This window comes from Aquarana catesbeiana, linkage group LG04 (assembly GCF_042186555.1).
Source record: "Aquarana catesbeiana isolate 2022-GZ linkage group LG04, ASM4218655v1, whole genome shotgun sequence".
In the NCBI taxonomy this organism is placed as follows: Eukaryota; Metazoa; Chordata; class Amphibia; order Anura; family Ranidae; genus Aquarana; species Aquarana catesbeiana.
In genome coordinates this window covers 675,334,937-675,357,873 of record NC_133327.1, presented here as the reverse complement: position 1 = coordinate 675,357,873, position 22,937 = coordinate 675,334,937, and the positions used below count along the sequence as shown (strand labels likewise).

The window sequence follows — 22,937 nt, the reverse complement described above, 5'->3', positions numbered from 1 at the left end:
TCCTAGAATTAGTGAAATTCCATGTATAAAGATATAATTGCATGTGTCTTAGTAAAGGATTAGAGATTTTTACACAAAGATTAGGCAAGAATTATACATACGCTATGCTATGGGCTTGCCTACACTTAGGGTTGGGGCTCAGTATAAACGTGCAGCTGAACCACATTTCTACTGACCCCTAACTGCTCCCATTTAAGCTGCATAGGCAGTGGTCAGGGGTGTACACATGCAATGGCCTTGATGCTTTCCATCAAAAACTATAACCCCTTGTAGTCAGGTGCAGTCTGTACTCCCTACTGCAGGTGGCGCACGACCGAAACGGCAATGCAGAAGGGGAGGGAAGTTGGGAGGAACTTGGTTCCTCTATGACAGTGATGGAGAACTTTGGCACACCAGATGTTTTGGAACTACATTCCCCATGATGCTCCACTACACTGCAGAGTGCATGAGCATTATGGGAAACGTAGTTCCAAAACATCTGGGGTGCCAAAGTTCGCCATCACTGCTCTATGACCTCCTGCGGTTTACAAGGAGATTGGGGGCGTGGCCAAGGCTGAGGTTGCCACTAATCATTGATCATAGGGATTGTACAGACAAGCAGCCATAGGGAGACCTTCCTTCACACAAGGAGACAGCTGTCCAATTGGATGCTGGCACCCCACGTGACTTCAGAAGCCATCTTGGGTCAGGTAGTCTATTTAAGACTCCAGCCCTCATGTTTGCCATGCTTCATGCAAGTGGTTAGTGTAGGGACAGGTTCTCCATTTGGCAGTGACAGTGCCTAGAGATAGGGAAAGGTTCCAGAGGAGTATGGACAGTGTAGGGACCACATCTACCTCACTTCAGGAAGGCTCCCCTTTTTGGGTGTAGATGGCTAGGCCGCATTCTGCTCCTCATTGCAGATGCTGTCGGCATCCTCAGCTCTACAGACCGCTGTTACAGTTTGTAAGTGGCTTCGGATGGGTGTGCCTATCCACTGGGCCTAGCTGAGTTGTGTTGTAACTTTCACCAATATATCATTATTGCCTAACTTAGACTCTGTGTGTCCACTGCCCACCACACCAAGCTCCACCTTGCTCACACCCTTGTCAGGGTACTGCCAGCTGAACACTACACAATCAACTGAATGGGGTCATGCCACAACCACCTCGCCACTGCAGTGCTGTGGTGGGAGTTTTTAGGGGTTAAAATAAACAGGCGGTGAAGAGGCGACATAATGCCTCCTCACCGCCTGTCAAACACAATCTGCTCTTCAGAGGGCTAACCCTAATGTAAACTAGACCTAAAAGAGATATTTCAGCATATTGTTATAAAACATTTTTACGGGAATTATCACCTTTTTAATTTTGCATTCTTAGTTTTAGGGCTCATTTACATGGGCATTATGTGTATTTTCAACACGGAATGCAGGTTTTTGCTGGAAGAGTTAGCAGGAGATCCTACATAAAATACGCACTTAAAGTGCTCGCGTTTAGTGACTGTTGACATGTATTTGTCTGAATGTTGTCATGTCGTCTATGATGGTCTTCATCAAAAAAACATCAACTATCCCAGATAGTTAACTTTCTGAGCTAACAATCTAGATGGAATCCAAAGAGCCACTTTCTTTTACACCTGAGGTGAAGCTGATGACTTTCCAACTAATGATTGGTGAAATATATTTTCCTGAATGATGTCATGTCCTCTATGATAGTCTTCTTTGAATAAACACCAACTATCCCAGCTAACTTTGACAAGTAAAAAACAGCCTAGATGTGATCCAAAGGGTCACTTCCTTTTACACCTAAGATGAAGTTTATGACTCTCTGGCTAGTGACTAGTGAAATATATATATATCTAGATTTTGTCATGTCCTCTATGATGGTCTTCTTCGAATAAACTTTAACTTTCCTAGCTAGTTAACATTGCCAGGTGACAAATAACCTAAATGGGACCCAAAGGGTCACTTCCTTTTACACCTGTGGTAAGGTTGATGACTTTCCGACCAGTGACTGGTGAAATACATTAGTCTGAATAGTGTCATTCCCTTTCTGATGGTCTTCTTCAAATAAACATTAACAATTTGAATACTACTATAATGGACTTACTAGTTTGTCAATTCTAAAAAGAATTACTTTTCCATCTCTGACCAAATGTACAAAACTTCTAGTATTATGTCTTATTTGATGGTCTATTTAGCAAACATCAACTATCCCAGCTAGTTAACTTTTTAGGATGATAAATAACCCAGATGGGATCCAGAGAGCCAGTTTCTTTTCTACCTGAGGTGAGCGTAATGACTTTCCAACCAATGACTGGTGAAATACATTTAGCTGAATGTTGACATGGCCTCCATGATTATCTACTAGATAGGATCCAAAGGGCTACTTCCGGTTACTCCTGAGGTGAGGGTGATAATTTTCCAACCAGTGGCTGGTGACAGGTGAAATATATTTGCTTGAATGGTGTCATGTCCTTTATGATGATCTTCTTCGAATAAACATCAACTATCCCACCAATTTTGACAGGTAACAAACATCCTAGATGGGATCCAAAGGGTCACTTTCTTTTACACCTAAGAGGTTTATGACTCTCAGGCTGGTGACTGGTGAAATATATTTGTCTGAATAGTGTCATGTCCTCTGTGATGGTCTTCTTTGAATAAACTTCAAGCTTTCCCAGTTAGTTAACTAGTAGCTAGTAAAGATGATGAATTTCTGACCAGTGACTGGTGAAATATATTTGCCTAAATGGTATCATGTCCTCTATGATGGTCTTCTTCGAAAAAACATCTAAGCTAGTTAACTTTGCCAGGTGACAAATAACGTAGATGGGATCCAAGGGGCCATTTCCTTTTACACCTGAGGTAAGGGTGATAACTTTCTGGCGAGTGAAGAGTGAAATATATTTGCCTGAATGGAGTCATGTCTTTTATGATGGCCTTCTTCAAATAAACACTGACCATTCCAGCTAACTTTGACAGGTTACAAACAGCCTAAGTGGGATCCGCAGGGTCACTTCCTTTTACACCTAAGATGAGGTTTATGACTTTCCTGATAGTTACTGGTGAAATATATTTCTACATTTTGTCATTTCCTCTATGATGATCTTCTTCAAATAAACTTCAGCTTTCACAGCTAGTTAACTAATAGCTAGTAAAGTTGATGACTTTCCGACCAGTGACTGGTGAAATGTATTTGTCTGAATGTCCTCTATGATAGTCTTCTTCGAAAAAAATATCCAAGCTAGTTACCGGTAACTTTGCCGGTAATAACCTAGATGGAATAAGCTAGATGGCATCCAAAGGGCCACTTCCTATCACACCTGAGGTAAGGTTGATGACTTTCCAACTAATGACTGGTGAATGTTATTTGTCTGAATGTCGACTTCGTATTGCATGTAGAGAATAACTACCAGGGTTGTGAGAGATAAACCTGCTGGCACTACATATAGATAAGCTAGTGTTCAGTGTGATGGTTGTCTTCACCATGATTACATTCTTTGTAAAAATTCATGGTACATGTATAGTAAGTGCCATGTACGTATACATTAACCACAAGCAATGTGAACAGTGTATGGACACCTAAGGTCTCCACAGAGATGGTGCCCTCTGCTATGACATTCATTGAGGACAAAGTGAACGCACATGTACATTTAATGCACACCCGACCTCTGATGGATACATTTCTTCCCTGAATTTTTGCAAAGCAAATTGGTTTTGCCAAGTAAACACTTTACTATTTTGCTTTCAGTCAAATCAGAAGTGCCGTGTGTCGCTAGGCTATCCAGCTATGCTGTATATTTATTTGTTTGTCTCGTATCGGTACACTGCAGGGGAAATAAAGCTTCTTTGCAATCATAAATGTATGTTCTCTACAGGCACAGGCAAATAACCTGCAATAAAAAATTACATAAAGTAAAAACTAATGGGAATAGAAAGTAGTTTCATAAGCAGTGTTGTTTGGAATTATTACTAATAGAGAATGTTTTTAACTCTCCAAGTGTCTGCACAGCACTCTCAATGTTTTGTTTTTTTTTTTTTACGGATCTGAAAGCCACTGCATAGTTTTCTATGGGTCCATGCACACACCTGCATAGAGATAAGTAAACGTATGCTGCATTCAAATCCCTAAAGAGAAATCTGCATCTGAGGTCCTACGTATGGAACGTATTTTATGCTGCAAAAAGGGAAACAATTGTGATTAAGCCACTCTATTGGATCCGCCTGCACAAACGAAAGGATGCTTGGCGGCAGGAGCTGCTTGCTTCCTAGCAACAGAAGGATGCCCAATGGCAGAAGCTGCCTGCTTCCTAGCGATAGAAGGGCACTCAGCGGCAGAAGCTGCCTGCTTCCTAGCAATAGAAGGATGCTCAGCGGCAGAAGCTGCCTGCTTCCTACCAACAGAAGGACACTTGGTGGCAGAAGCTGGCTACCTCTTAGCAACATAAAGAAATTTGGCGGCAAAAACTGCCTATTTCCTAGCAATAGGAGGCCACTTGGTGGCAGAAGCTTCCTTCTTCTTGGCAATAGAAAGACATTTTTCAGCAAAAGCTGCCTGCTTCCTGCCGATAGAAGGACACTTGGTGGAAGAAGCTGCCTACTTCTTAGCAACATAAAGATGTTTGCAAGCAAAAGATGCCTGCTTCCTAGCAATAGAAGGCCACTTGGTGGCAAAAACTGCCTACTTCTTAGCAATAGAAAGACATTTGGTGGCAAAAGCTGCCTGTTTTCTGGCAGTAGAAGACCGCTTGGCAGCAGAAGCTGCCTGCATCCTAGCAACAGAAGGATGCTAGGTGGCAGAGGTCATCTGCATCTTAGCAGTAGAGAGGCACTCGGTGGAAGAAGCTTCCTGCACCCTAGCTACAGAAGGACACTCGGCAGCAGAAGCTTTCTGCATCCTGGCAACAGAAGGAAGCTTAGTGGCAGAAACCACCTATGTTCTAGCATTTACACTGTCATGCCCCGTACACACGGTCGGACTTTGTTCGGACATTCCGACAACAAAATCCTAGGATTTTTTCCAACGGATGTTGGCTCAAACTTGTCTTGCATACACACGGTCACATACAGTTGTCGGAAAATCCGATCGTTCTGAACGCGGTGACGTAAAACACGTACGTCGGGACTATAAACGGGGCAGTGGCCAATAGCTTTCATCTCTTTATTTATTCTGAGCATGCGTGGCACTTTGTCCGTCGGATTTGTGTACACACGATCGGAATTTCCGACAACGGATTTTGTTGTCGGAAAATTTTATCTCCTGCTCTCCAACTTTGTGTGTCGGAAAATCCGATGGAAAATGTCCGATGGAGCCCACACACGGTCGGAATTTCCGACAACACGCTCCGATCCGACATTTTCCATCGGAAAATCTGACCGTGTGTACGGGGCATAACGCTGTATGCATGCAGACATTGCTCAAATGTTAGCCATGTACAGCATACAAAGCACTTCTGCCAGCAAGATCCTGCATACTAGTTGCTGTATTTTCATACGGCAGTGAGCATGTATCCTAATGGTTAGACAGGTTAAGCCATATATCATGCAGTAAATGAATGCTACAGAAGTAAACTAACGTATAATGTTGTCATCACATAATAACATCAGGTTGAAAAATAAGACACAAGTCTATTGTATGCAACCAATCAAAAAATAATGAATGAATAGAAAACCTCCACTAATGTTTCACTGGTGTGCTTATAATGAAACTTGACCTCTGGGCAAATCATGTAAATTTTACCAAACCTTACTTTGTAAAGCCTCAGATAGCAAAGTGATAAGAATTTTTAAAATGCTTTGCTCCATTTTGAAGATATTTCACTTTTTAGTCCATGTGATGTCATCATGGGGTCTTCTAGAACCCTCACTTGTGAAAATGCTTTGCATCATTTCAGATGATTTTGCATGTTAGAGCAGGGTTTCTCAGCCAGGGTTCCATGAAACTCTAGGGTTCCTCCAGAGGATGCTAGTGGTTCCTTGAGCAATGACCAATTTCTGCCTCTCAGATAAGTTCCCACTGACACCATTGATCGTTTAGCTATCTGTAAGGGGGTAATTCTTCCCAATGACCACAAGTGTAAGGAGCGTTCTTTCCTTTGACATTCATACTAATGTATCATGAGTTAGATATAGTAATTTTTTTTAGCAGGGGTTCCTTGAGACCAGAAAGAGATAGTTTGAATCTCCTTGCTTGCTCTTTAATATCTTCAGAACTTATTGGTTCTCCATAAAAAACACAGTATCCGACAGCAGATGTAAACGCGTTTCAGCATTGTGGGCCTTGTTTACTACCAGAGTAGTTCAGTTTCCTGGAAAGTTATTTCAAGGGTTCCTCTGTGTTTAAAAGGTTGAGAAAGGTTTTGTTAGACCATAGGATGTCATCATGGGGTCTACTAGGATCTGTCACTTGCGGTTGCCAGTGGGAGGAGTCAGCAGGCTGCGTATAATTCAAAGGGAGTGGAAGTAGGGCTGTATAAGTTGGCAGGCAGCTGTGTGCAATTCCCACTTGTGGAAGCCAGCTTTGACGTGTATCCCTGATAACCAGGGTGCAAAACAAGGGGCTGGATGATACTGGACTCCATGCAGCCTGGAAGTTGCCCAGTGGCCATTCACAGTCAAGAACAGAAGAAGCACAGAAAAAAGCAAAGTTGCCTTGCCCTCAAGAAAATTTCACAGCCTAGAAACACTGAACTGATGATGTTGAAGTTCAACTTTAACTCATCTGGATAAGATAAACGTGACCGAAGAACGAGAGACCCCAGAATGGACCCTGAAGGCAGCAAATTAATACCTTATGGTGTGGGCCAAGGACACGATCTTAGGCCATGCCGAACCACTCTGAGAAACCTGTTCTACTTGTTGAAAAACATAACTCTCCGTGCACTTCAGAAGATTCCTAGATCGCACATTTTACCAGCAAAACCTGTATGTCGAGTTTGCACATTTGCAACCTGCTAATTTTAGAAAGCCAGAAAGGATCAGGTTATCTGCTGTGTACACACTTATTTCTTTGCAAGATAAACTTCTCTGAATGTCATAGATTTATGAGAACCTGAGATCCTGGCTAATGATGTACCGCAGGGCAAATTACACTTAATGAGCTCTTCTTGAAAGCTAACTATGGTTAGATAGACCGGAGTGCATAGCTCCCAACTGTCCCTGATTTCGAGGGACTGTCCCTAATTTGGAGCAATGTCCCTCTGTCCCTCATTCCTCCTCATTTGTCCCTCATTTTGGTCTGATCTATATAGATGTATATAAAATGCACTTTTTATCTATCAAAAAGTGTTTTTCCAGCACTAAACCTTTCATCTGATTTCTAAATTGCTGCATTTGTAAATTCCAAAAGCCAATATAAAGGAATAGTAGTGGTAAAAAAGCACTTGCGGGTTTAACCAATCTTTTTTTTTGTACAATTCTCCTTTAAGGGGGCGTGGCAAGGGGGTGTGTCCTATGCCTGCATACTTTTGCTGATAGGTGTCCCTCATTCCCATCTCAAAAAGTTGTGAGGTATGAGAGTGGAAGAGGAAAATGGTGAATCCGGGACACAGAAGACAAGTGTCTTTCTTATGGTTGGTGAGACACCCTGGTGGTTGGTATTCAGCTGGCTATTACTTATTAAATACATTCCTAGAAAATGTAATTAAACTGTATCCAAACACTTAGGCCAGGTTCACATATGTGCGAATTGGATGTGGTTTTCACCGCAACCAATTTGCATGACATGCGAGTGTGACCGTCTCTCAATGGAGCCGGGTCACACTCATGTCTGGGGCGTCCCCGGTGCGAATTTCAAAAGGGTCCTGTGCATTTGTGGGTACATTTCATGTGCAAATTCAGGCAAAAATTTGGACCTGAATCGCACCCGAACCGGTGAACAGAAACGCACCGGACCCCGTGCTGGAAACCACGGCCGCACATATACGAACATGGCCTTGGGATTAACTAAGGGCAAACAGACTGAGCACATTGCAAGTGTAGTTGCTCCAGAGCTTAGTAAATGAGGGAAAGTGCTGTTGATTTCCAACATCCAATCATGTGCAAGCAAAAATGCTGTTTTTTTTTATTTTTCTTGCACGTGATTGAGTATTCTTTACAAAGTGAAGCTTTACCTCATTTACCAAGCTCTGGAGCAATTGCACAGTCTATTTGCCTTTAGTAAGTCCACCCCTTAAAGCGATAATAAACTTTAAGTTTTAAATACTTTCAGCAGTTGCTTTAATCACTTACTGAGTGTGTGACTTCTTTATCTTTTAATCCTTGCCCATGCTACAGTATAAGCTGGTGCCATGACTGCTAGCCCAGGTTTCCCGCTTCAGCTTTCTCTTGCAGCATCCTATGAACCATCCTTGCATGCAGGAATAAAAGTTGTGTTGTAACCAAGGATGGCAAGGCACTCCCTCGCTCCTGGCTCCTCCTGCCCCACTCCCTTCTCCAAGTTGAAAGACTGACTCCAGACTGCGCTACCCACTGTTAACACTTTCCTGTGAAGACCGGAAGTTCAGGGAAACAACACTGACAGAGCAGAGGCCAACAGAATTGAAACTTGTAAACTGCAACTGCTGACTGCTGATGTAAGAATTTTAATAAATAGTTTATTAGGGAATGTGAGGTATACTGGGGTGTTTATGGAGCAGTCAAACAGAAGCCAATAAAAGTTTGCTTTAGAAAAAAGTTTAGCAACACTTTCAAATTATTATGTCACCCACCGCAGCCTCTGTGTTCCTGTGCGCTGCGTCACCCGCATTTCTGTTCAGGATTGCTCACTGATCCCAGCATAGTATTGTCCCTCATCTCACTACTCAGGACTACATTTCCCATAATTGCAAGGGCCACTGTGCATGTACACACTGTCATTCTTCCTTGGCTGCTTGTGCAAGTTGGCACAGGTAACATCATGGTATTCTCTCTCTCCAGGAAGCATGCACCCAAGGGTGGCTCCATAGCACCCTGGAAAGCAATGGAGCCACCCAAAAACCACAGACGAGGGAATCAATGGACTGGGAAAAAGAAGAAGAAAGAAGAAGGGAGAAGAAAGAAAGTAAGAAGAAGAAAGAAGAAGAAGAAGGGAGAAAAAATAAGAAAGAAGAAGAAAGTAGAAAGAAAGTAGAAGTAAGAAGGAGTAGAAAGAAGGTAGAAGGAAGAAGAAGAAGAAGGAAGAAAGAAGAAGGAAAAAGAAGAAGAAAGAAAGAAGTTAGAAGAAAGAAGAAGGGAGAATAAAGAAGAGAGAAGAAAGAAGAAGAAGGCAGAAAGAAGAAGGAAGAATAAAGAAAGAAGAAGAAGGAAGAATAAAGAAAGAAGAAGAAGGTAGAAGAAAGAAGAAGGTAGAAGGTAGAAGAAGGTAGAAGAAAGAAGAAGGTAGAAGAAAGAAGAAGGGAGAAGAAAGAAGAAGGAAGAATAAAGAAAGAAGAAGAAGGTAGAAGAAAGAAGAAGGTAGAAGAAAGAAGAAGGTAGAAGAAGGAAGAAGAAGAAGAAGAAGAAAAAGAAGAAGAAGAAGAAGAAGAAAAAATAAAGAAAGAAGAAGAAAGTAGAAGAAGAAGAAAGAAGGGAAAATAAAGAAAGAAGAAGAAGGGAGAAGAAGGAAGAAGAAAGAAGAAGGGAGATGAAAGAAAGAAGGTAGAAGAAAGAAGAAAGGGAGAAAAAAGAGGAAGAAGGGAGAAGTAGAATGAAGAAAGAAGAAGAAGAGTATTTTAACACTTTGAGGGGACACAGAAAATACTTTTGGGGGGTCATGACAACTATTAAGGAACAAATACAATGCTGTCTATTTTATTTCCTAGATTAATGTTTTTTGGAAAGGAGGAGCTGGACTTCAAAGTGATGGTTTGATTATTCATGTTCGTGTCCCATAGACTTTAACGGTGTTCCGGCGGCTTCAGAATTTGCCCCGAACACTGCATCAGTGTTTGCAGAACATCCGAACAACCAAAGTTCGACCCAAACTTATGTTTGGGCCAAACCGCTCGCCCATCCCTAGTCCTGAGTAAACCTCAATCTACATAGTAGGAACCCTAAAGCGTCTGTTTTTACATTTACTGGCCTTGCATAATACCCCATTAAAGAACCAAAGCCCAAAGAAAAACACAGAATTTCCAGGCCTTCCACAACTCAGTATTTTAACTTTTTTTTTATTATGGGCAGCACTTCAGAATCATTTTTTTTTTCTGCTGTAGTCAGATAAATATTTTGCATTCTTATATGCAGCCGGCAGGTGGAACTCTTGGCTCTTTTTAACATGTTATGCAGGCTGCTCTTAGCTCCCTCGTTGTAAAAAGAAAGCCCTATTGACTGCAAAGGTCAACAGCCTAAGTTGAAAGTTATACACACAGGAGAAGAATTAATCAGGCACACCCTATATAAAAAGTTCACAAACATTTTATATACTGTACAATGTGAAAAAAAATCCATTTATAAGTATACTTCAAACAAAAAGTATACAACTGACCCCAAACTATTACAGCTTAATTTGAACATTTGCAAATACTGAATTTCAAAATACAATATGCCCAGGAATTTCAGGACCCCAAAGCTGGGGGTCGGGGTAGTTAAGTGTGGGAAAGGTAAGAACAGGAAGGTTAACTTTAAGCCGGCAGAATAGGCAAAACACCTTGTCAAAGATGCCAACCACTAACCTTGAATATGCAGATCACTGATTTTCTGTAAAGCTCATGGTAGGAAATCCATTCTTTCCTGAAATTAAAAGGACACATTGTGTTAAGTAATATGACAATAATGATATACCATCAAAAAACAAAAAAAAGAAAGATTCACTAGCAACATCTCTCCTTTATTTTCTGTACAATTTACTTGGAAAGGTAGTGGATTACAAACTGCTCAATGGGGATAGAGGAAGCAAACAAGCTGCGGATAGACTGACTTTTCAGGTAGACCTCTGGTGCCCAACCTGCGTTCCATAAGCATTTTTTGAGAGGCCCTCTGAGCCCCTAGACTCCTATAGCATGTCTGCAGTTTATGACATTCTTTTGTAGCATCTTCGTAGTCTCTGACCATGTCCTGTAACATGTCTGAAGTTTCTGACCAACTTTTGTAGTATGCCCATAGTCTCTGACCATCTACAGTGTCTTTCCCATAGCCTTTACCTGTTGTATGTCTGATGTCCCTGACACCAAATACTCACTGGGTTGATGTCAGGGGCTGTACTTAAGGCCCCCAATATCAAGAAAATTGACCACCACTGAAGTAGATTTTTTCTTTATGAGACCTCTTATCTTCATAAACAAGGGTATTATCTCCATCCTTAAAGATGACATTCGCTCATTTGCCTTTACAAATGCTGAGTGAAAAACATGTTCACAATACAACTCCCTCCTTCATCATAATCTCAAACCATCCTCCATTACTGCACTACTCCATCCTTCATTAAGACATGAACCATTCAACGTCACTGTACTACTCCATCCTTCATTAAGACATGAACCATTCAACGTCACTGTACTACTCCATCCTTCATTATAGACTTGAACCATTCAACGTCACTGTACTACTCCATGCTTCATTATAAACGCAAACCATCCTCCATCACTGCACTACTCAAGCCTTCATTATAAACTCAAACCATCCTCCATCACTGCACTACTCCTTCCTTCATTATAGACTCAAATCATCCTCCATCACCGCACTACTCCATCCTTCATTATAGACTCAAATCATCCTCCATCACTGCACTACTCCATCCTTCATTATAGACTTGAACCATCCTCCATCACCGCACTACTCCATCCTTCATTATAAACTCAAATCATCCTCCATCACTGCACTACTCCATCCTTCATTATAGACTTGAACCATCCTCCATCACCGCACTACTCCATCCTTCATTATAAACTCAAACCATCCTCCATCACTGCACTACTCCATCCTTCATTGTAAACGCAAACCATCTTCCATTACCGCACTACTCCATCCTTCATTATAAACTCAAACCATCCTCCATCACCGCACTATTCCATCCTTCATTATAGACTCAAACCATTCAATGTCACTGTACTACTCCATCCTTCATTATAGATTTGAACCATCCTCCATCACTGTACTACTCCACCCTTCATTATAAACTCAAACCATCCTCCACCACCACACTAGTCCATCCTTCATTGTAAATGCAAACCATCCTCCATCACTGCACTACTCCATCCTTCATTATAGACTCAGACCATTCAACGTCACTGTACTACTCCATGCTTCATTGTAAACGCAAACCATCCTCCATCACCATCCTCCATCACTGCACTACTCCATCCTTCATTATAGAATTCAAATCATCCTCCATCACCGCACTACTCCATCCTTCATTATAGACTCAAATCATCCTCCATCACTGCACTACTCCATCCTTCATTATAGACTTGAACCATTCTCCATCACCGCACTACTCCATCCTTCATTATAAACTCAAACCATCCTCCATCACCGCACTATTCCGTCCTTCATTATAGACTCAAACCATTCAATGTCACTGTACTACTCCATCCTTCATTATAGACTTGAACCATCCTCCATCACTGTACTACTCCACCCTTCATTATAAACTCAAACCATCCTCCATCACCACACTACTCCATCCTTCATTGTAAATGCAAACCATCCTCCATCACTGCACTACTCCATCCTTCATTATAGACTCAGACCATTCAACGTCACTGTACTACTCCATGCTTCATTGTAAACGCAAACCATCCTCCATCACCATCCTCCATCACTGCACTACTCCATCCTTCATTATAGAATTCAAATCATCCTCCATCACCACACTACTCCATCCTTCATTATAAACTCAAACCATCCTCCATCACCGCACGTCTCCATCCTTCATTATAAACTCAAACCATCCTCCATCACCGCACGTCTCCATCCTTCATTATAAACTCAAACCATCCTCCATCACCGCACGTCTCCATCCTTCATTATAAACTCAAACCATCCTCCATCACCGCACGTCTCCATCCTTCATTATAAACTCAAACCATCCTCCATCACCGCACGTCTCCATCCTTCATTATAAACTCAAACCATCCTCCATCACCGCACGTCTCCATCCTTCATTATAAACTCAAACCATCCTCCATCACTGCACTACCCTCCACTACTTTATAAACTTAGACCGTCTATTATCACTTTACTATCCCATCCTTTAATATAAAATCAAACAATTCACCATCACTGCACTACTCCATATTTTATGATAAACTCAAACTATATCCCATCATTCCACTATTCCATCCTATATCATAAAACTCAAACTGTCCTCCATCACTTTGCTATCCCTTTTTTTTTAACATATTATGTTTAATCTGTTTTATTAGATTTTTTGCAAATATAACAGTCCACTTAGACAAAATACGAAGTGTACTCAAAGGGTGCGGACAAGGCAAACAGAGCACTTAGAATCTGTTTCCACACATTTAGGCAATACATAACAGCAGTACAAACAATAGCCTAAAGAATATGAGTATCAATGTAAGATAGGAAGAAGGTCCTCGTCTCAAAGGTATCAGAACATAGACTAGAAGCATTAACACATGCTATTCAAAGACACAGAAAATAAGAAAACACTTAACACCTCCCTGAAAAAACATAGTAAGTGCTGCTAGGGAGCAGCAAGGTAGCAAAAAGAAAGAGCACCTCACGGGCCCTACTTAGCAACATCATGAGGGGGAGAACATATAGAAGTAGAATGTAGGAGAGAGGGAAGAAGTAAAAAATAAAGGGGGGGGGGGGCAGGAGAGGGACATGGGTAGTGGAGGGGGTGGAGAACCTCAGGCATTGACAGGACCAAGAAGAAGGCAACCCACTTCCTGAGAGAATCCCAGAGGGACACACAAGGTCAAACCTTAGAGGATGTAAAAGTATGAAAACTTGAGGAATACCGGAAATGATTCCAGACTGTCCACTTGAGACTGTGGGAGTCTCATTTATCCTCATCCAGAGCTATCATACTTTATACATATTCAATTTGATTCATTTCACAAGTCCAAGAGGCCAAGGTAGGACGGGTCATTTTGATGGCAGCACCTGACAATATGTAAACAACAAATATTCTGCGCAGATAAACTAAACTTTTTTTAAAAACCAAAGAAATGCTAGCTGACACTCAAGGATAATTCAGAACGCCTCAACAGATAATAAAAAGAATATAGTGCAGCGCAACCAAATTAAACTAAGAAGTCCATAAAATCATCCAGTGATGGTAAAACAGTCCTGTGTATGAACAAACAGAGAGAGCCTCCTAAGGTGCAATAACGGACAAGGACAGTAAAGCGGTGACTGCAGCCCATCCACCACAGATACTCCAGCCTCTCACCTCACAGACTCGACCTGTAACAGGTCACACAGCTTTTGAACCACACCTGGGGTACCGATCGCATAAGGTCCAGCCGATGGTCTCCCCACACATAGGAACAAAAAGAAGGGGACAATCTAGTGGTCGGACCCCACGCTGAAGAAGTCCCGCCCACGGACGTAACGCGTACGGGGGGGAGGAGTCAAGTCTGGCGTCACCCACGGCCATCTTCCTTGTTAGAAACCAGTATAATTTTCTACACGCTCGTTTGCTTGCACTCGGCTGGGGTGCTTCATTTGTAAGTAGATTTTCTTTTATCATGCAAACATTTTTTAAAAACGGAGAGCCCTAGATTGTCCCCTTCTTTGTTCCTATGTGTGGGGAGACCATCGGCTGGACCTTATGCGATCGGTACCCCAGGTGTGGGTCAAAAGCTGTGTGACCTGTTACAGGTTGAGTCTGTGAGGCTGGAGTATTTGTGGTGGATGGGCTGCAATCACCGCTTTACTGTCCTTGTCTGTTATTCCACCTTAGGAGGCTCTCTCTGTTTGTTCATGCACAGGACTGTTTTACCATCACTGGATGATTTTATGGACTTCTTAGTTTAATTTTATTGCGCTGCACTATATTCTTTTTATCAGCACCTGACAATAACAGAATGAGCTGCAGATAAAAAGTGTCTAATCAGACTTTTCTTGATCTGTTTGCAGGAGCCCGGCAACGTAGACAGCACAGAAATCTGGGGTAGGTTAGACTATGTCTAACCCACTAAGTCAGTAAATAGATGTAGGATTTTGTCCCAAAACGAGATAATGCATAGGCAAGTGCCCCAGATATTTAGCATGGTGCCAGGAGCCTGTAAACAGCACCAACAGACATCAGGGATGGTGGGGTCGAATTTATGAAGAGTTAAGGGACAGCGATACCATCTCATGAGTATGAGGTAGTTGCATTCTTGGGCAACTGAAGATGCTGAAAGTTTGTAGGATAATGCCAATATTTTTGATCCCTCAAGATCATCTGCTGCTGCTTTCACAGTTCCTGTTCCCATTTAGACATAAATAAGGGCGGGTGTGGATAGGATTCCTGTAGTAGGATTTGGTACATCTGAGAGAGTAGATGGTCAGGCCTGGAGGATTGGGACAGCAATGACTCGAAACCCGTGGTTTTTCTAGTGAGAAGTGCCAAAGAGGAGTATTGTCTAAGGAAGTGTCGGAGCTGTATATATACTAACCAAGCACATCGTGGGTTGTGACAATTCGGGAGAAAGGGAGGAGTTTACCTCCAGATAACGTACTATCCCATCTTTTACTATAAACTTTGACTATTCACCATCACTGCACTGCTCCATCCCATATCATAAACTCTAACCATTCTCTATCACTCCACTATTCCATGCTATATTAACTCAGAATAACTAAAATTAGTCACCATAACCCAAACCACCCTCCATCCCTGTACACTATGCTTTTTCATCATCTAAATCAGCACTCCAGCACTGTACATATCGTTCCACCCCTTATAATAAATTTAAGACACCCCTTACCGATGTGCCATTTCACTGTATCCTCAGCACTGCATTACTCCATCCTACATCACCAACACAGACCCTCCCACATTACTCCATCCTACATCACTAACAGAGACCCTCCTACATTACTCCATCCTACACCACCAACACAGACCCTCCTCCATTACTCTATCCTACATTACTAACAGAGACCCTCCTACATTACTCCATCCTACATCACTTACACAGACTCTCCTCCATTACTCCATCCTACATCACCAACACAGACCCTCCTCCATTACTCCATCCTACATCACTAACAGAAACCCTCCTCCATTACTCCATCCTACATCACTAACAGAGACCCTCCTCCATTACTCCATCCTACATCACCAACACTGACCTTCCTCCATTACTACATCCTACATCACTAACAGAGACCCTCCTCCATTACTCCATCCTACATCACCAACACTGACCTTCCTCCATTACTCCATCCTACATCACTAACACAGACCCTCCTCCATTACTCCATCCTACATCACTAACACAGACCCACCTCCATTACTCCATCCTACATCACCAACATAGACCCTCCTCCATTACTCAATCGTACAACACTAACACAGACCCTCCTCCATTACTCCATCCTACATCACTAACACAGACCCTCCTCCAATACTCCATCGTACATCACTAACACAGACCCTCTTCCATAACTCCATCCTACATCATTAACACAGACCCTCCTCAATCTTACATCACTAACACAGACCCACCTCCATTACTCCATCCTACATCCCTAATACAGACCCACCTCCATTACTCCATCCTACATCACCAACACAGACCCACCTCCATTACTCCATCCTACATCACCAACACAGACCCTCCTCCATTACTCCATCCTACATCACTAACACAGACCCTCCTCCATTACTCCATCCTACATCACTAATACAGGTCCACCTCCATTACTTCATCCTTTCATCACCAACACAGACCCTCCTCCATTACTCCATTCTACATCACTAACACTGACCCTCCTCCATTACTCCATCCTACATCACCAACACAGACCCTCCTCCATTACTCCATCCTACAACACTTACACAGACTCTCCTCCATTACTCCATCCTACATCACCAACACAGACCCTCCTCCATTACTCCAACCTACATCACTAACAGAAACCCTCCTCCATTACTCCATCCTACATCACTAACAGAGACCCTCCTCCATTACTCCATCCTACATCACCAACACTGACCTTCCTCCATTACTCCATCCTACATCACTAACAGAGACCCTCCTCCATTACTCCATCCTACATCACCAACACTGACCTTCCTCCATTACTCCATCCTACATCACTAACACAGACCCTCCTCCATTACTCCATCCTACATCACTAACACAGACCCACCTCCATTACTCCATCCTACATCACCAACATAGACCCTCCTCCATTACTCAATCGTACAACAGTAACACAGACCCTCCTCCATTACTCCATCCTACATCACTAACACAGACCCTCCTCCAATACTCCATCGTACATCACTAACACAGACCCTCTTCCATAACTCCATCCTACATCATTAACACAGACCCTCCTCAATCTTACATCACTAACACAGACCCACCTCCATTACTCCATCCTACATCCCTAATACAGACCCACCTCCATTACTCCATCCTACATCACCAACACAGACCCACCTCCATTACTCCATCCTACATCACCAACACAGACCCTCCTCCATTACTCCATCCTACATCACTAACACAGACCCTCCTCCATTACTCCATCCTACATCACTAATACAGGTCCACCTCCATTACTTCATCCTTTCATCACCAACACAGACCCTCCTCCATTACTCCATCCTACATCACTAACACAGACACTCCTCCATTACTCCATCCTACATCACCAACACAGACCCTCCTCCATTACTTCATCCTACAACACTAACACAGACCCTCCTCCATTACTCCATCCTACAACACTAACACAGACCCATCTTCATTACATCACCCACCTGTGTACCCATCTTCCTGGATGATTAATCCAAACCATCCTTCATGAGCCTTTCATTCCATCTTATATAACTTTCCTAAATTAGTACCAATTACCGATGAGTGGATACAAGTCTGGCCATTGCAGCTGCTTTGAGCATTCCAATTATTTTATCCATTCAAACTTGTTATTATCCCACAAAGGAACAAAAAGTACACAGAAGAGCGACAATCTTTCAAAGTGATCATCACAACCTTTGTCATCGCTGAACATAGCAAAACTCTATTACCTAGCAGCAAGACCGGTTTTATGTATAGTTTGACGTGTCCACAACATACAGGAACTTGGTGGAGATGGAAAAGGTAAGCAAAAAAAAAATAAAGGCGTCAGTATATTTGCACAGCAATTACTGTGAGATCCGGGAAAGTTATTTGTTTTGTATTTGAACAAGTGGAGGCTTTCTGCGTTGGGTGCTGGCAAGTCACAACTAGCCAATGATTGAATTACCTCTCTGCGTTCTCTGAGCTGAACTGGTGGACTGAAATGAAAGACCACCCCCTTGTGGATTTAACACCTCAATAGAAACAAGATTAGAAAGTCGGGGCAATACAACGTAGTCTTTGTTACATAGTTAATGAGGTTGAAAAAAGACACAAGTCCATCTAGTTATGGGCGGCACAGTGGTGTAGTGGTAGTACTCTCACCTAGCAGTAAGAAGGGTCACTGGTTCGAATCCCAACGACACTACCTGCTTGGAGTTTGCATGTTCTCCCTGTGCCTGCGTGGGTTTCCTCCGGGTGCTCCGGTTTCCTCCCACACTAAATTGTCCCTAGTATGTATGAATGTGAGTTAGGGACCTTAGATTGTAAGCTCCTTGAGGGTAGGGACTGATGTGAATGTACAATGTATATGTAAAAGCGCTGCGTAAATTGACGGCGCTATATAAGTACCATAAATAAATAAATAAAATAAATCTAGTTCAACCATAAAAATAAATAAATATATAAAAAATCAAGCAATCCCATATACACAATCCTATACCCACAGTCGATCCAGAGGAAGGTGAAAAACCCCAGCAAAGCAGGATCCAATTTGCTACAGCAGGGGAAAAAATTCCTTCCTGATCCCAGAGAGGCAATCGGGTTTTCCCTGGATCAACTTTACCTATAATCGTTAGTACCCAGTTAAATTATGCACATTTGGGACAGAATCCAGGCCTTTCTTAAAGCAATCTACTGAGCTGGCCAGAACCACCTCTGGAGGGAGTCTATTCTACATTTTCACAGCTCTTACTGTGAAGAAACGTTTTCATATTTGGAGATGAAATCTCTTTTCCTCTAGACGTAGTGAGTGCCCCCTTGTCCTTTATGTTGACCGTAAAGTAAATAACTCAACACCAAGTTCACTATATGGACCCCTTATATATTTATACATGGTAATCATATCCCCCCTTAATCTCCTCTTCTCAAGAGAGAATAAATTCAGTTCCTCTAATCTTTCCTCATAGCTGAGCTCCTCCTTATCAGTTAGGTTGCTCTTCTCTGCACTTTCTCCAATTCCCCGATATCCTTTTTGAGAACTGGAGCCCAAAATTGAACTGCATATTCCAGATGAGGTTTTACTAATGATCTGTACAGGGGGGGGGGCAAAATGATATCTCTCTCTCTGGAGTCCATACCTCTCCTAATACAAGAAAGAACTTTGCTCGCTTTGGAAACTGCGGCTTGGCGTTGCATGTTATTATTGAGCTTATGATCTACCAAAACCTCCAGATCCTTCTCCACTATGGATTCCCCCAGTTGTACCCCCCCCTATTATGTATGATGCATGCATATTGTTAATCCCTAAGGGCATAACTTTACATTTATCAACATTAAACCCCATCTGTCACATAGTCGCCCAATTAGACAGAGCATTGAGGTCGGCTTGTAAGTTGGAAACATCCTGTAAGGACGTTATTCCACTGCATAGTTTGGTGTCATCTGCAAAGACTGAATTGGTACTTTTAATCCCAGACCCAATATCATTTATAAAGATATTAAAAAGTAAGGGTCCCAGCACTGAACCTTGGGGTACACCACTGATAACCTCAGACGATTCAGAGTAAGAACCATTAACCCTTACTCTCTGAATTCGGTCTTTTAGTCAGTTTTCTATCCATTTACAAACTGATCTTTCCAAGACTGTAGACTTTACCTTACACATGAGCCGTGTGTGGGGAACTGTATCGAACGCTTTTGCAAAATCCAAGTATACCACGTCCACAGCCACCCCTCTGTCCAAGTATACAATGTCCACAGCCACCCCTCTGTCCAAGTATACAATGTCCACAGCCACCCCTCTGTCCAAGTATACCACGTCCACAGCCACCCCTCTGTCCAAGGTTTTACTTACCTCTTCATAAAAAGAAATCAGATTTGTCTGACAACTTCTGTCTTTCATGAATCCATGCTGTCTGTTGCTTAAAATATTTCTTTCTTGCAAGAACTTGTCTATGTGGTCTTTTATTAAACGCTCCAGTAACTTCAGAAGTTGAACTAACAGGTCTATAGTTACTTGGTAAAGACTTTGTTCCCTTTTTAAATCTGTCTTAATATTCCCACTAAAAAGGTGCAATGACTGCCATGGACTGAAAGTAAAAAGGAGCTCTGTGTAGACATAACCAAATCAGGGATTTGTCAATTAGTTACAAAGATAAAATGACAAATGTTCTTAACCACTTCAATACCGGACACTTTCACCCCCTTCCTGCCCAGGCCTATATATAGCTTTCAGCGCTGTCACACTTTGAATGACAATTGCGCGGTCATGCAACACCATAAACATATGAAATTTTTATAATTTTTTCCCACACAAATAGAGCTTTCTTTTGATGGTATTAAATCACCACTGGGTCTTTTATTTTTTGCTAAATAAACGGAAAAAAATCCTCAAAATGTTGGAAAAAAAAAACGTGCTTTTCTTGGTTTCTGTTATAGGATTTTGCAAATAAATAATTTTTCTTCATATATTTAGGCCACAGTGTATTCTGCTACATTTGCTTGGTGAAAATAACCCAAATCAGTGTTTATTATTTAGTCTGTAGGAAAGTTATAGAGTCCACAAACTATGGTATATACAGTATCTCACAAAAGTGAGTACACCCCTCACATTTTTGTAAATATTTTCTTCTATCTTTTCATGTGACAACACTGAAGAAATGACACTTTGCTACAATGTAAAGTAGTGAGTGTACAGCTTGTATAACAGTGTAAATTTACTGTCCCCTCAAAATAACTCAACACACAGCCATTAATGTCTAAACCGCCGGCAACAAAAGTGAGTACACCCCTAAGTGAAACTGTCCAAATTGGGCCCAAATTGTCAATATTTTGTGTGGCCACCATTATTTTCCAGCACTGCCTTAACCCTCTTGGGCATGGAGTTCACCAGAGCTTCACAGGTTGCCACCGGAGTCCTCTTCCACTCCTCCATGACGAAATCACGGAGCTGGTGGATGTTAGAGACCTTGCGCTCCTCCATCTCCCGTTTGAGGATGTCCCACAGATGCTCAATAGGGTTTAGGTCTGGAGACATGCTTGACCAGTCCATCACCTTTACCCTCAGCTTCTTTAGCAAGGCAGTGGTCGTCTTGGAGGTGTCTTTGAGGTCGTTATCATGTCGGAATACTGCCCTGCAGCCCATTTTCCGAAGAGAGGGGATCATGCTCTGCTTCAGTATGTCACAGTACATGTTGGCATTCATGGTTCCCTCAATGATCTGTAGCTCCCCAGTGCCGGCAGCACTCATGCAGCCCCAGACCATGACACTCCCACCACTATGCTTGACTGTAGGCAAGACACACTTGTCTTTGTACTCCTCACACGGTTGCTGCCACACACGCTTGACACCATTTCTTCAGTGTTGTCACATGAAAAGATAGAATAAAATATTTACAAAAATGTGAGGGGTGTACTCACTTATGTGAGATACTGTATCTGAAAATTGATCAATTCTGATGTACTGACGGCCTATCTCATTCGTTAGGGCCCAAAAATCCCAGGACAGTACAGTAGACAGCAGTAGACAGTCCAAAGTATTTAGTAAGAAGTATGGTGACTTTTTTGAAGTTGAATTTTTTTGTCAAAAATATTTTCTAAAATTAAGGCTTTTAAAAAAAAAACAGATTTCACAATATTTTTTTTTACATACTGTCACCAGTGCAGTGCAGCATCATCATTTAGCTGGCGTTCTGTGATCAGGGACACTGACTGGTTACAGTATATATAAAAAAAATAAAATAAACATTTTATTTTTTTTTTTTCACACATTATGATTGCTTATACCAATGAACTAATAGTTTTACATAACGCAGCAACATTTACACATGTTGGACACCCAACATTAGAGGTGATTTATTCTTTCAAAGCAAATACACCAAAGCAGGGGAGGGGCAAAAAAGGATGCTATGCATCCTCCTTATCAACCGATGATGTCATTGGTTGTTAGTACACAGTGGGCCACAGTCAGTACCCATACAGTGGGGATAATTATTATTTGATCCCCTGCAGATTTTGTAAGTTTGCCCACTTACAAAGAAATGAAGGTTCTATAATTTTTATCATGGGTGTATTTTAAATGATAGAGACGGAATATCAACCAAAAATCCAGAAAAAAAACACATAATACAAATGTTATAAATAGAGTTTGAGTGTTTGATCCCCAAGCAAAACATGACTTAATACTTGAAGGAGAAACCCTTGTTGGCAAGCACAGAGGTCAGACGTTTCTTGCAGTTGGTGACCAGGTTTGCACACATCTCAGGAGGGATTTTGGTCCAAACCTTAAGAATTCCTTAAGGTTTCTTGGCTGTCGCTTGGCAACTTGAAGTTTCAGCTCCCTCCATAAATTTTCTATAGGATTAAGGTCTGGAGACTGGATAGGCCACTCCATAATCTCAATGTGCTTCCTCTTGAGCTATTCCTTTGTTGCCTTGGTGGTATTTTTTGGGTCATTGTCATGCTGGAAGACTCATCCACGACGCAGTGTTCTGGCTGAGGGAAGAAGGTTCTCATCCAATTCATGGCGGCGTAATGGGTTACCAATGGTTTGTTTGGTGACTGTGGTCGCAACTGCCTTGAGATCA

At 42.0% G+C, this 22,937-nt stretch overlaps 1 protein-coding gene across 5 annotated transcripts in view; it reads right to left on the bottom strand.

The window, feature by feature from the left end:
- The window catches only part of PLCB4 (phospholipase C beta 4), a 535,803-nt gene that overhangs the window by 400,892 nt on the left and 111,974 nt on the right, over positions 1 to 22,937 (bottom strand). For all 5 annotated transcript variants that reach the window (XM_073628632.1, XM_073628629.1, XM_073628631.1 and 2 more), the window contains exon 2: positions 10,612 to 10,669. The gene's annotated coding sequence lies outside the window, so the exon portion shown is untranslated. The remainder of the gene's footprint in view (positions 1 to 10,611; positions 10,670 to 22,937) is intronic.